Source organism: Gopherus flavomarginatus, chromosome 6 (genome assembly GCF_025201925.1).
Source record: "Gopherus flavomarginatus isolate rGopFla2 chromosome 6, rGopFla2.mat.asm, whole genome shotgun sequence".
Lineage (NCBI taxonomy): Eukaryota > Metazoa > Chordata > Testudines > Testudinidae > Gopherus > Gopherus flavomarginatus.
In genome coordinates this window covers 112719418-112731673 of record NC_066622.1, presented here as the reverse complement: position 1 = coordinate 112731673, position 12256 = coordinate 112719418, and the positions used below count along the sequence as shown (strand labels likewise).

The following is a 12256-nucleotide window of genomic DNA, read 5'->3' as shown; positions in this document are numbered from 1 at the left end:
CGAGCCTTTATGATTTCCTCCTCTTTTCTAGGGACTTCTGATTGGGCTAGTTGTGAGGTGCTCTAATATTACATCCCCGTTTGTGTATTTGACTTAGATTTCTAAAAGCGAGGATTATCAGTTTTATAAGTGAGCTCCTTTGATGACGTTCCTGCACTCAGCTGCTAGCTGCAGTGACACTGCAATGGCTGAGGGGCGGCTGTTGGATGTTCGCAATGAGCTCATTCTCCCAGGAGGGAGCAGGGCTTCCAGTGCTTCACCCGGCAACTGCAGCCTTCCTGTGAAATTCATCTTTAGCTTCTCCTCAGTTAGGCTGGTCTGATTCTTCACTTTGGGGGTGTGAACATGGTGAGCAGCTTTTACTGTATGGTTGATTCCTTTCCCCCACCCTTCTTCTAAATGCTTCCCTGGACTGATTGATGAATCATTCCTCATCTGGTCCCACTGTTCAGAGGATAGAAATGGAAAATGTAATCTCATGCAGCAGAGATGGATTTTTTTAAAAAAGTATTTTGCAATATGAATCGTGAAAAAATCCTTTAAAATCTGTCTGCTAGGAACAGCCCATGGTTTTTAGAATGAAGTGCACTGCGTACAAGGAATGGTACTTTCCTCAGGTAAAGCAGACAAGCAGTGTGCATCATGATGGAGCGTGCCTGTAAGGTTAGTTTCTCTACATGTTTGTCAATATATATGTATGTAATAAATATATGACTTCATATGTACAATTACATAAGAATGATCTATTTATATGTTTTGTCTAATCCATTTGCAGACATCCTGTTTTGCATGCTGTTTTGGGCATAATTTTTCTAAATATCTAACAGCTTTGGTATGATTAATAAATGCAGCTATGATTCCCAGCAGCTTTCACTTAGGAAGCATGTAGGCCTTCCTAATGTAATGCCATTATATTTTATTATATAAGTAGCTGCACCTTCTTGTTGTAGCTACTAAATCAAAGAGTCTTCATAGAGTCTGAATCAAATGTGGTTGAACTGAAATGCCAGAAACTATGTTTGTAAATTCAGATCCCTTCTGCATTTGTGCATGTAGATGTTGCATTATTTTCAGGGCCTTGCAAGTTATGGATTATTGTAGCAGGGTACTTCTTATGTTCACTAAATTAATGATTTTGACATTTCCTATTTTCTAAACTCTGATAGGTGCACATACTGCATGTAATGAGAACCATTTCCTATTCTGTGATGTTTAACCTGTTAGATTAAAAGGGAAGCTGCCTTTTTCCAAATGTCTCCTCCTTTTTGGCTATAAATGTTGTTTATTCCCATTAAGCTTCTTTTCCTTTCAATAAATGTGTCTACCTCTGCCTGGACACTGTTTAAAATGCAGACAGAATCTATACAGCAAAAACATTAGATCTGAGTCAGATTGGTTTTTGTCTCGTATTTCTTACATCAGGATACTTTCAGAGAATCCATGTACTGTACAACAGAGTCTACATTTATGGTATTATTCCTGTGCACCAGTCATTCACTTGAAAGGTATAGCTGCATATTGCTACCAGCAGTTTGGACTCAGTTCTCTTGGTTTACATACAGTGGGTAATATGTTGTCGTAAATGCTGGGCTTTGTTTTACAGTGTAGGACTGTGAGTGTATTACAGGTGTTTGAAGCACATAGTACAGGAGAATTTGGGATGGGAGCTGTTTTAGTACTTTATTCTCAAAGTTTAAGTTCTGCTTATTTCATATTAGCTCTATTAACCTTCTGGACTGGAAACTGATGACTCTTCTCTGGAGTAAAATGTCAATTGCAAGATGATACAAGAATTAATTCTGAGCAGGTCTTGAATTAAAAAAAAAATGTTAACAATTCTACCAGGATAGGGACAGGCACATTCTTGGAACAGGAGAAACCTGCATTTCTAACTAAGACTCTGATTCAAGAAAGCATCCTTATTCAGGAGAGCTCTTTAGCATAAGCTTAATTTTAAGCACATGCTCAAGTCCCACTAACTGTTCTGAATAGGAAACAGACTTAAACATGTTTCGTGAATCAAGGTCTATCTCTGTTTCTTATTAAATATTTAGAAAGTGATAGTTGCTAACATCTCTTGCACTGTAAAACTTTCTAAAAAGTTTTTACATGTATTACCCATTTATGTGAGCAAGAGCACAATTAGGCTTTGCTCTTGTAAAAATATAATTTTTAAACATTGCCTTGTACTGCAATGAGTTCAGATTCAAAACTAATTGGCAAATTAGTACTTACAGATGAATGCTTGTCTCAATAACAGAATGCTTTTGAATAATGATTCTTTCATTTTAACACCTTCCTTCAAAAGATCTGTGTTTATCCTTTTGAAGGAAGGTGACAAACATCTCAAAAGTTTGTAGGTGTGAATCTTATTTTACTATATAAGTAATTAACCACCCTGGTTCAAGATTTCCTTTCATGGAAGGTGAAAAGAAGAAACACTCACAGAAAGTCTTGCACAAGCTAATTGACTTGAATCTGGGATTTGAACACATCTTGATTCAATAAAGTAGCCAAAATCAGTCTGTCAAATAGTCATAACATAGTTGGATTTTAACAGGACGGGATAACTTTATGACAAATAGCAACATTTGTAGTCATGGATCTTGTGATAAGAATAAGCCAGATATAAGCTAATCGCTGTAAGGGACACTAGGGAATCAGTTTTGCCTTTGACTCTCATATCCATCTCTGTAGCACTGGATAGGAACATAATATGAGATGAGGGTTGAAAGGAAAGGGGAGTTCACCTTCTTCTGAAGCATCAAGTGTTGGCCATCATTGGAGGCAGGATACTGAACCTGATAAATCAATGGTCTATCCTGGAATGGCAAATCTTATTTTCCTATGTTGTCTCCTAAGGTAAAGTCCCGTAGGAGTGGATAGTGACAAACCAAAAGTCAAAAGAAATTAGATAAGGTTCTATAGAAATTACACTTTAATAGGAATGGCATCCTTCCTTTTGAACCATCCTGTTCAATTCTAGAGCAGGGTCATAATTGTCCTATAGATGGTCAAAAAATCACATTATCTTGCACTCTTAATGTGTCCAGGACCATTTCATAAGGGGTTCCTTATTAACTGATGACACTGAAGAAAGGCAACAGGTTCAGTAGAGTCCAGCATTTATCCAACAATTCGGTTATTCCAGCAATACTCTTTAGTCTCCAAATGCAGCTCTCACTTTTGTACTCTGTACAAAAAGTATTAATAACTGAAGCGAAAGGGTTAATTAAAACGTGAGAAAAATAGTTTGCGGGCAAATGATATTTCTTAAAATAAGTGCTTGTGCTCTTTTGGGGGGAAGTATGTTGGCGTACTTTAAAACAACACAAATGGATGTTCTTTTATATTGTAATTGCCACATTGTTCCACCAACCCCAAAATCAAGGGACCTTGACCAAGAGAATATGCAAAAAGGGGGAATTATCTTTCATAGGAACTGGCTTAAGATAATAGGTCACTTTAAATTGGGAAATGGATGGATATTATCACTTAACTTGTTTTTTTCTGGATTCCCATTTTCTCCTTTTCTAGGTCCCACCCAAAATCCTCATATTGTAATACCAACTATAAAGGCTGAATTGCTTTACTGATAAGACTGCTGGTTACTTGACAGCCTGTAAACTTTGGGGTACTTCGAGGTGCTCCAGAACAGTGCCCTCTGTGATTCTCCTATGCTTTCCCAGGCTAAGATGCGAGTGTCCTGAGATTTAATTCAAATATGGGTGACCCATGTAAAGCTAGTAACCAAATTACATCTGTTGTTTCATGAGGATTGTTTTATGATAAGTGATGGCTAGAATGTGTTTCATGTATTGCTGAGGTTGCTATGGAAGTAATCTAATTGAATGGCAGACTATTAGCTATGCAAACCTGATATGCTATTCAGTGATATTTAGACTTGCCATCTGTTTATGGTAGCCCTGACTTCTATTTCAACCCTTTGTGCAAATCTGTATAAATGTAATTAGCTGATGGAACCAGTACTTTGGATGCACAAAAACTTCTCTTATTTTTGTGATGCTGCTCTCTTTTGCCTCGCCTGTCCCTTGGTTTCGTAATGGATGTGTCCCTAGGCACATGCCAGAAATAAAGAGCAGCACCAATAAACTCAAAATGGTATTACTGTACATTACTAGGATGTAAATCTGAATGAGATTCCACTTTAATGGTGCTTAATTTTCTTTTAACAATTAAGTTTGAATGGCCTGATCCTACCTCCTCCCATTTGAGCCAATGGCAAAACTTCTATTAACTTCAAAGGGAACATGATTGAACCCTAAAGGTGAGATTTTTCCCCCCCAAAAAAACACATAAGGCATTTATGAGCACAAGACTCACTGACTTTAAATGAGACTTGTGATCCTAAATCCTTCTGTCACTTTTAGAAATCTCCCTCTAATTTAACATTAAACTTATTTTATCAACATGGTCATATTAGTTCCTGATGAATAATGCTAAATAGTTTGAAAAGATATTATTTTTTTCCTTTCACTTGGATAGTGCCTTAAAAAGAAACTTTTACATTTAGAAAAAAATGTTTCATATTTATTATTATTACCTGTATTAGTGATTGTAATCATAGTGTTTGGAAGGGTAATTAAGATAGTAAAAGATGCAAAGATAAAGATTTCCCTCTCCCAAAGAGTGTACAATCCAAGCCCTGATACTGCAAGGTGTGCAACACAGACAGATCCCTGTGCCCATGCAGAGCCCTGTTGATTCCATCCGCATAGAATTAGGGCTAGGGAAGTGCTTTTTCTTAGGTTTATGAAATTTCGTTTAATTTTTGCTGAGATATAAGTTATTAAAATTTGCTATTTTCTTTCTCTTGCTTGTGTTACTCAGGAATATTTTGCTTATGCCATTTCCAAAGCAGCACCACCAGCCGACACAGTACTGAGAACTCCATTGAGCTGCCAGACCATTTGTAGTAGAAGAGGGCAGGGGGAGGACAGCTGCACTCACTCGGGCCCAGGATAATTGCACAAGGGGGCAGAATCAAGGTTGCATAGGGAACTGTAAATCTGATATTTCCCAACTTTCAGGAAATTTCAGTTGCTTGATTTTGCAACCTAAATGGTATTTTTAATGTCTTTTTTGGTGTGTATTCTACAGATGTAGCTAGCATTTCAACTGTACAAAGGCCCACATCTGTAAGAGGATTTAGGCACCTAAGTCAAACATCTAGGGGCCTCTGAGATCCTCAAAACCCCTACTTAGCTGCCACCTAACTCTTGAGGTCCCCAAGGTGTCAAAGTTTGTGCCACTGGGCCTGCGCACAGCCACTTCAATCCCAACTCTCACGCTAGTCTCATGCTGAAATCTCTGCAGAAGTCTCACACTAGGTATACTCACCGCACACCAAACTCCTCACAAAATGGGAGCTGGAGGCAACCACCCTTGTAATCTTAAACCAAGTGGTTATAGTACCCACCAGGGATATGGGAAACCCAGGTTCAATCCCCCACCTACTGCCTGACATGGAAGAGTCTAGACCTGAGGTTTCCCCTCCCCTGTGACTTGACCCCGCAGATGAGTGCCCTAACGCTGGGCTCTGGATATCCTGGTGTGGGTCTTTCTCAGTCTCTGCTGTTGAAGCTGTTCCACTAGGTATAAATAATGAAATATATGTTGGGCCAGAGAGAGAATGAAAATGACTCTGTTGTCCGGTGGTTAGGTACAGAGTACTTAACCACTACGTAAAGATTACGGGAGTCTGCTGTTTTGTGGGGAGTTAAGTGTGCTCTGCTGCCTTTCTTGCAAGAAATGGCTTAGGCACCCGACTTCAGGAGAGGGGTCTGGATGTGAATCCCAAGGGGAGATAGGGCCCTCCTTTCAGCCCAGATTAACTAGGAGAAACATTATCTGCTCCTGCAGTGGGTGTACTTATGATTATTATAGCATTTAGAGGCCCTAACTGTGTTTAGGACCTCATTGTGCAAGGCACTGTGCAAAAAATGAGAGAGCGTCCCTGTCCTGAAGATCTGCCATCTAATTAGACAACAGATAGGGTGGAAGGGAAAGTAGATATACAGAGAGAAGTGACTAACCCAACTGAGAATAGGATCTAGATCTGCTGGCTCCCTGTCCGCACTCTATCCCCAGACCATGCTGCCCTTCCACTTTTTAAAGCTATTTAGTTGTATATCTGTGGAAAAAAACATTGAAAAATATCTTGAAGCTATACTCTTCTACAGTAACTGGACTCACATTCCTTAAAGAACAAAACAACAAATGGATGTGAGATTTAAAAGGGAGAAAGCGATATAGGGATGAAAGATATAACCGTACTTAAAACATGGGGACTGTGGCTTAAAGGTTGTAACTTGTCACTCTGGATAGATCACATTCTAAATAATGAACTCAGAAATTACTGGCCAGGATGGGATATTATTTTCTATGCAATATTAACAGGAGTAAAAATATTTTAAAATTACATTTTCCAGTATTTCACGGCAATAGATTAAAGCAATCCTCTTGTCAAATACTGCCATAACAACAAAATAGCAATATTAAAAGCTAATTTCAATTGGGTTCAGTGTGTGGTGCTGGCTGATGTTGGTGACCTGTGATATTCGTGAGGTCAGACTAGATGATCTAGTGGCTCCTTCTTGCCTTAAACTCTATAATTGAATGAAAAGCCTAAATATTTTTATATAGAAAATATAGAAATGATTTTGGTCCTAAATTCACTCTTGCCACCAACAAGGAAGGGCCAACCTGAGAATAAATGATCTAGTTCTAGGACAAGGGAAGCTATTACTAAGCACTGTAGGAAATGTTCTTTGGCTTAAGGGGTAGAGACTTGTGCTTTCTGGAGTTGAAGGACCAGGACTCTGTCCTTGGCTCCACAGTGGTGGAGGTGATTTATTACTTATGTTGTTTGAAGACAGATTAATTACAGTAGGGTTTAATTATTATTGTTTGTTGCATCCTCAGTATTTTACATGAGGCCCTAGAAAATAGAAATATTGTTCCACCCTTTTCCATTCTCTGGCATTATCCTGCTCATCTACTTACAGGAAGCACATATTTTAGGGTTTTGGCACCTTGTTCAGTGGGTTAGTCTACCTCTCTGCCAGATCATTTATTTATTTGCTTTTTTCCTACCATCAAGTGTACTTTAAGTGCTTTTGTTCCTTGATATTAGTTGCTAGCTCAAATAAATGTATTCTGAATACAAAGAAAGATGAGCCAACTTAAAACTTCCAGAAAATCAGCATGGAACTTTCGCATTCCCACTTGTGAGATTGCAGAGTTAGAAGATTCTAGCTGTGTAGTTCCAATTCTACAGAAGGTTCTGAAATCGCTCTACGTAGCTCTGTATTTTGCGAATGTACTAAATGTGCATGGTTGGAACCTGTATTTGCACATGCATACTGAGCAATTAGTGATCTGATTATATGAACTATGCATGCAGATGCCCATTTGTATGTGTAAATGAATACAAGCACAGTGTTCATGTGTTCTCAAGACAGAGGCCTACTGAAGATGTATCCCCAAAAGTCTGTTTGACAGGGTACCCACCAACCCATCAGGGATCAGGGGGAGACCCTAGCTGCCTCAAAATGTCATTGAATGGAAATCTCATTATCCTTAACCACTCCTGTGATACATTCAGATTCAGCAGGGAATAGTTGGGTTTGCTGCAAGGTGTTCCTCATTATCCTGTCAATTAACCCAGCAGGCTGAAACCTGCTGACCTCTACTTAGGCAGGGGTCTCGCATAATCACATCAGAGAACCTGCAGGATTCTTCCAAAAATGGCTTGCTTGGTCTGTCTTGAAGATTTTTCACAAAAAGATCTGAGTGTGCTTAAGATCTGGCCAATGGTTTTAGCCCCAGGATGTTTACAATCCTGATTGAGAGAGAAAAACACAGCAGATGAGAAAGCAATCTAGAAAAATAGCAAATGAAATCATCTTTGGAAGACCTCATTAAATAAGTAGATTTTAAAGAGGAATTAAACGGAGGAGAGTGCTTGAAGACACCGGAGATTTTTCTCAGCAGAAGGTTGGCAGGAAAAGGGGGTTTGAAGCCAAGAGTAAAGGAAGACAAGTAGAGCAGAAAGGAGCAGGGGCCAAAGGAGAGTGCAGATGTAGGTGTGGACAAGATTATTATATATTCAGATTCAGGCTGCTTGCCCTCTTTATTAGGCAAAGTACATAGTTATAAGGATAAATACATTAAAGCTTCTGAAGGTCTTTGAGATCTACTGATGACAAGCACTGTATAGGTATTATCATTATCATTATTTTATTATCATCATCAAGAAGTCAAGAAGCCGGAACCTAGATGAATATCTGTGCTCCTCTCTCCTCCTCTATTTTTGAGACTGTTTGTGAAAAGGAGAAAATATGTAAACAGAAAAGAAACTTTACTAATGTGTGTGAAACTACTTTCTTCAGAGCTGTCTTGCAGTCAGTAAGATAATATCAGATGGGTGAGATGGAATTTGGGACAAAGAACACATTCAAAGCAACAAAAGAGTAAATTTAAAAAAAAGAGTATTTTTCAGACCCTAAAATCTTCAAAATATATACATATCTATGTTGACTTGATTTCTCTTGCTTTACATTGAAACATTTGAATGAAAGATTTACAACACTTTGGGGGCAGAGTACTTGTATCAGATTATTTTCCCCTACTTTCTGTGGAAAAAAAAATCAAAATAAATAATCAAAGTATAGCAGACAAAATGGGAATATATCTTATTTTAGAGAATGTTGGCTTGAAACTGGACATTTGCACTGTAATAAATGTAGCGCACAAGAATAGATATGTATTTTTACTTTTGTATGCACATGCGTTTATTAAAAAATCTACATAGATCTGATTCAGATCTCCAGAGTTGGAGACTTTTCCAAAATGAGTCTTTAAGACTAACTGTAGCATGGGCTGGTGATCTTCCAGTTCCTATTTCAGAAAACCAACCACAGCAGTAGTCATCAACTGGCAGCCTCTCATCATGGTCAATGGATATGAGAGCAAATTATCATATTATTCCATAAATGGGGGCCCACTGCAGCTGTCCACTCTATAATCTCTTTTGTAAAAAAGCAGTGATGCCAGCTGGGTATTTTTCAGATGCACTAAACTCACTTGAAAGAACAGAGAGAGAGAGAGAGAGAGAGATTATTACATCTCATTTACTAACAGTTCCAATAATAATTTCTTCCATTTGCCATTAAATGTGAGATTTTCAAAAGTGCTCAGCAGACTACAACAGGAGCAGATTTAGACCAAAACTGAGCATTTTTGAAAACGCTCCCTAACAAGAGGAAAAAGATGCCCACTAACTTAGTGACATTGAAAAACATGCAACAAAAGCAAATTAAGTTATCATTAGTAAACAAACTAGACCAACATTGGTATCCCTTAAAAACAGGCCACTGAAAGGCAGCATTTGACATTTTGAGACAAAAATGTGCTTCTTTCTTTCCAAATCATGAGTGAAAGATGGAAGTAACAAACAAAAGGATTTGCTAAAACAGAGGCATCTTTAAAACAGAATTCAGAGGAAAATCTCTCAGTGTTACTGCATTAACACATAGCAGCACTATACAGAAATCCAATCACTCAACCACTAATGGAAACTGGCCTGGAAATTCTGAAATGTACTGCTATCGCCCCAAGCCAAACCCACATGTTCAAAGCCTCATCTTTTCACTGCATTTTAACATTCATTGTTTTTTTTATCACTGTCTCTGGGAATGTGACCTATAAGCGTAGCCTGTGATTTGTCAACATTTAAGGATGTCTTCAGTTCTCTCTAGTTTAGTTTCTAGTCATTTAAAGGCCTCTTTGAGTGTCACCACCTCAAGTCCACTTAGGTCTATGCCAGGGGTCAGCAACCTTTCAGAAGTGGTGTGCCGAATCTTCATTTATTCACTCTAATTTAAGGTTTCACGTGTCAATAATACATTTTAACGTTTTTAGAAGGTGTCTGTCTACAAGTCTATAATATGTAACTAAACTATTGTTGTATGTAAAGTAAAAAAGGCTTTAAAAATGTTTAAGAAGCTTCATTTAAAATTAAAATGCAAAGCCCCCCAGACTGGTGGCCAGGACCCAGGCAGTGTGAGTGCCATTGAAAATCAGCTCACGTGCCGCCTTCAGCACCCATGCCATAGGTTGCCTACCCCTGGTCTATACCTTCTAGTATTTACAAATTCACTATGATCAATTAACTGACATTTCTCATTATAGTCAATGGCCATGGCAGTCCTAGAGGCCATATAAGTGTTCTTTAATAGCACCTTTTGATAGCTGTCCTTGGCATACAAGAGATGCAGGTTTGAATCTCTGCCCAGGATCAGGGATTGGAACTCAGGTCTCTTCCCTCTCACGAGAGTGCTCCAATCACTGGGCTATGGGGTGGGTCTCTCTCAATCTCTCCTGTTGAAGCTGTTCCACTCTGTGTGAATAATTAAATAATCATTGGACTAGAGACAGAGATTGAGAATGACTCTATAGCCTAAGGGTTTGGCCGCTCAGGGACCTGTATCCAGTCTCTGCTCTGTCTAATAACTGTCTAATTAGTTATACAAAGCAGAACAGCTTTAACATGAAAGACTGAGAGAGATGACCCCCTCTATTCAGAATAGCCTATAGTTGGTAGTGAGGTATGCTCATGGGAGAGGGGAGACCTGGGTTCCAGGCTCTGCTCCAAAGTAGGGGATTCAGACATCTGAGATGAGTGTCCTAATCAGTGGGCTAAAGTTATAAGGAGAGCTCCACCTTGTCCTCCAATGTGTAAAATCAGAATGAGACATTTATTAATGTGGACATGATTTGTTTCAACATTTCCAGGTTTTTTTGGTTTTGTTTTAACTGAAAAAATTCACTAGAATCAACGCAAACTCAGAAATGTTTCAGTTGACCTAAATCTGCATTTTTCAGGAGCAAAAAATTTCATTCAGTCCAACTGCTTAGAGTTCAGAAGAAGGGTTAAAGTAAAGGGACTAGAGGAAACCACAGCTTTCCTTCTACTGCTAATAGCATAGGAAAACCTCCCATCTCCTCTCCATGAACATAAAAGCAGCTCTCCTCCTCTTCCTTAACTGGCACTGTGAGAGCTGTCACTCCTGTTTCAATGTACCATATCTGCTGAGTTAGAACATATAACTGGTTGTTACTCCTGGCCATTCTACTAACAGTGCCTTAGGCCAGTTACTTAACTCTTTGAACTTTGGGTTATTAAAGTGTATAACAGAAATAACTACTACTGTTGCTACTTGAAGGGGTTGTTGTGGTTTCATTAATTGCCTGTAAAGTGATTTGTGATCATCAGTTGAAAGTTACTATCTAAACGCAAAGTGTGGTTGTTAATGATTTTTACTTAGCATTCTCTCCCTGTCTCTTATACTATCTAGGGCATCAGTTCTGTGTATGCCTACACATAAAATGTTACAGCGGCACAACTGGACCACTTCAGTGTAATCACTCACTACCGCAGTGAGGGGGTTTTCCCATCGCTTCGTTAATCCACCTCTCCTAGAGATGATAGCTAGGTCAACAGAAGAATTATTCCATTAGCCTAGTGCTGTCTACCATAGGCGCCGACTTCTGCTTGCACCAATGGGTGCTTGACCCCCCCCCCGCCCCAGCCCCACCCCAACTCCACCCCTGCCCCAACGCCATTCCAACCCCTTCCCCAAAGTCCCCCCCAACTCTGCCCCCTCCTTGCCCATATTCCAACTCCTTCTCCAAATCAGCATCCTGGCCCTGCCTCTTCCTCGCCTCCTTCCCTGAGCATGCCATGTTCCTGCTCCTCCCCCCACCCTTCCGGAGCTTGTCACACTGCCAAATAGCCGTTCGGTGGTGGCAGGCGTTGGGAGGTAGGTGGAGGAGTGGGGACGCGGCACACTCAGGGGAGGAGGCAGAGGAGGAGGTCAGGTGGGACGGGGAGGGGAACTTGGCTGCTGGTGGGTGCAGAGCACCCACTAATTTTTCCCCATGGCTGCCTCAGCCCCAGAGCACCCACGGATTTGGTGCCTATGCTGTCTACACGAGGGTTTAGGTCAGCATAGCTGCATCTCAGGGGTGTGGATTTCACGCATGTGAGAGATGTAGCTATGCCAATGTAAGTTCCCAGTGTAGACCAGCCTTCAGATCCTGATCTTCCTCAATTCCTATTGCATCTAGTGAGAGTTGAGAGCCCTCAGCACCTCATGGAATCACATTGCATAGTTGCCTACAGACCCTTGGAATCATTTTTTTAACACAGGGAAGCCTCTACCATGGTAAA

The 12256-nt window shown here is 39.8% G+C and overlaps 1 protein-coding gene across 26 annotated transcripts in view; it reads left to right on the top strand.

Annotated features, from left to right (window-relative positions):
• Positions 1–260: 260 nt before the first annotated feature.
• The window catches only part of JAKMIP3 (Janus kinase and microtubule interacting protein 3), a 187792-nt gene continuing 175796 nt past the window's right edge, over positions 261–12256 (top strand). For 24 of the 26 annotated variants that reach the window (XM_050959348.1, XM_050959347.1, XM_050959364.1 and 21 more), the window contains exon 1: positions 269–663. The gene's annotated coding sequence lies outside the window, so the exon portion shown is untranslated. Of the gene's footprint in view, positions 664–12256 lie in introns of all 26 variants that reach the window. The other 2 variants (XM_050959345.1, XM_050959349.1) reach the window with 2 other exon arrangements.